Source organism: Salvelinus sp. IW2-2015, unplaced genomic scaffold, assembly GCF_002910315.2.
Source record: "Salvelinus sp. IW2-2015 unplaced genomic scaffold, ASM291031v2 Un_scaffold2235, whole genome shotgun sequence".
NCBI classification, from domain to species: Eukaryota; Metazoa; Chordata; class Actinopteri; order Salmoniformes; family Salmonidae; genus Salvelinus; species Salvelinus sp. IW2-2015.
Window position 1 is genome coordinate 46,890 of NW_019943565.1, and position 3,080 is coordinate 49,969.

Genomic DNA, 3,080 nt, shown 5'->3' on the forward strand with positions numbered 1-3,080 from the left:
AAGAGCATCCTGTCTGGTATGGCCTACTGCTCAGCCTCCGACAACAAGGCACAACAGAGGGTAGTGCGTACGGCTCTGTACATCACTGGGGCCAAGCTTCCTGCCATCCAGGACCTCTATACCAGGCTCTGTCAGAGGAAGGCCCTAAAGATGGTCCAAGACTCCAGCCACCCTAGTCATAGACTGTTAACTCTGCTACCACATGGTAAGCGGTACCGGAGCACCAGGTCTAGGTCCAAGAGGCTTCTAAACAGCTTCTACACCCAAGCCATAAGACTCCTGAACATCTAATCAAATGGCTACACAGACTATTTGCATTGCCCCCCACCCTGCCCCTTTTACACTGCTGCTACTCTGTTATTATCTATGCATTGTCACTTTAATAACTCTACCTACATGTACCTAAAACCTCAATTACCTAGACTAACATTAACTCTGTACCGGTGCCCCCTGTATATAGCCTCGCTAATGTTATTTTACTGCTGCTCTTTAATTATTTGTTATTTCTTATTCATATTTTTTCTTATGTATTTTTTTGTTATTATAATTTTTTTCTTAACTGCATTGTTGGTTAGGGCTTGTAAGTAAGCATTTCACTGTTGTATTCGGCGCATGTAACGAATAAAATAAGATTTGATTTGAACTTCACTTAATCACGTCTGCATTTTGCGAAAAGCAATATGAGTAAAATGTCACCAAAGATAATTTTCTGAGTCAAAAGGCAAAAAGATCTATCCCTCTACATGGTGAAAGGAAAAATTTCCATGTGGACTTTGTTTCCAACGTAACCTAATAGCCATCGCTTCTAAGGTGTAGGTGGATTTATCTCACCAAACATCTGCTTTTTTATGTACACAGCTGCTATCCACTGACAAGCTAAACAATGACCAGCTATAAAAGATACAGGGGAGGCACCAACATGCAAACAGAACAGACAGAACTGAAAAGAAGCTTTGGACCAGCAGTAGCATAGCAAACACACTAGTGAATTGTATTAAAAGAGGTTCCATTTGCTTTAACCTATAAATTGGGACAATGGGCACTTGAAGAGGGATCATCCTACTAATAACCCTAGGCATAGTTATTGAATTTGTCTGCATCAGTGAATCTCATCGAGGCCCCAATTCAACAAAAGACTGTGATAACGACCAACAAAGGAAGTCTGAAATGATAACATCAGCACAATGGTTAAATGGGAACTTTTCAAGATGAATATTTACTATAATTTTGTCTCCGCTTTCACTATAGGATGTAACGCCTTCTCTTGGATGTGAATTATCATGTCACCCTCTCAGTAACTTGCTGTTCTCTATCCTTCATGCTGTGTCAACATCCTCGCTGGCAGCCATGCGATGTAACTGGAGTGTATCATAAACTAATGTCAGGTTAGGGTTGTCTCTAAGGACATCCAGCTCTGGTATACCTCTTCGCTCCTCCTAGACAGGGAGAGGGAAAAAGGTAGGGAGGGAAGGATTGAGAGGGACAAGGAAAGAGGAGCAGAGAGGGGGGGCGAGAAGAGGTGTAGGAAAGCACAAAAATAAATAAAAGTAAAAGGATCATGTTTCGTTATTAGATACTTTGCACCAGAGGAAGGAAACAACACAAGTCTGATGCTCTTGTCCATTTTCATTGTTCTGAACTAGGGAACTCAGTCAACACATCTTGGACCATTCCTAARTCTAGTGGGAGKAACCACGAAGCCAAGTTTTATAAAGTCCACAGACTTGGAAAATACTGTTAAAAACATGGRAAGATCAAAGGCATTACTATACTGAACAAAAATATAAATGCAACTTGCAACAATTTCTAAGATTTTACTGTGTTACAGTTCAAATAAGGAAATCAGTCAATTTAAATAAATTCATTCGGCTCTAATCAATGGATTTCACTTGACTGGGCAAGGGCGCAGCAATGGGTGGGCCTGGGAGGGCATAGGTCCACCCACTTGGAAGATAGGCCCACCCACGCGGGAGCCAGGCCCAGACAATCAGAATGAGTTTCCACACAAAAGGGCTTTATTACAGACATATATACTCCTCAGGGCATAGGTCCACCCATTGCTGCACCCTTGCCCAGTCATGTGAATTCCTTACATGAACTGTAACTCAGTAAAATCTTAGAAATTGTTGCAAGTTGCATTTATATTTTTGTTCAGTATAGTAATGTCTTTGATCTTCCTGTGSCTTTTACAGTATTTGCCAAGTCTGTGGACTTTATAAAACTTGGCTTCGTGGTTCCTCCCAATAGATTTGGAAATGGTCCTAGATGTGATGACTTGAGTTACTTCCTGCAGAACAATGAGAATAGACAAGAGAGCGTCAGACTTGTCTTGTTTCCTTCCTCTGGTACAAAGTATCTAATAATGAAATGTGATCCTTTTTCTTCTTCTTTGCTTTCCTACTGGCACAAAGATAAATGCTACAGTTGTAGCCATGCTACAGGCTGCTAAAGCTGCTGTATTACATCTCCTATGTTTATCAGCCTGTAGTATTATTACTAACCTGTTTTTTTGTTGGTTTAATGTGAGTTATCTCTGCATAGTGAATGACATCTTGCTCTCTTTCAGGTGAATCTATAAAGGCAAATAAAGTAAATGAAATATACAGTGTGGGTGAGAGTAACTGACAGATATGTACAAATGCTCAYCCCCATGACAGGTTCTWCMAACACYAAGGACTCATGTTACTATGGGTACCTGTGTCTGTGCTAGAGGTCTTTTTGGCACCAGAGAAGCTATAATGTAAATATTGTCARGGTGTGCTTGTGTGTGTGTGTGCCTTCTGCTTTTTCAACATTTAGAGAAGTGGTCTGAGACAATGCAACTGTCTGACCAAGCAGAGGAAAGGGGAAAGGGAATACCTAGTCAGTTGTACAACTGAATGCATTCAACTGAAATGGGTCTTCCGCATTTAACCCAACATGAAGTGTGAAAGATAGACCACATCATTTGACCTGCATCTGTTGTTCAGGCAAACATGTCCTACCTATTCCAAAACACGATCCTTGATAATTAAAAAAGGTTGTGCACAAGGAGAATGACCTCACCCACCTACAAGATTAATACCTGTTTTTGAGTGTCC

The 3,080-nt window shown here is 40.9% G+C and overlaps 1 long non-coding RNA gene across 1 annotated transcript; it reads right to left on the bottom strand.

The window, feature by feature from the left end:
* Positions 1-831: 831 nt before the first annotated feature.
* On the bottom strand, positions 832-3,080 carry LOC112073347 (uncharacterized). The gene is made up of 3 exons (XR_002894509.2): positions 3,065-3,080; positions 2,502-2,572; positions 832-1,436 (listed from the first exon to the last, which is right to left on the bottom strand). It is a non-coding gene; the product is annotated as an uncharacterized lncRNA (long non-coding RNA).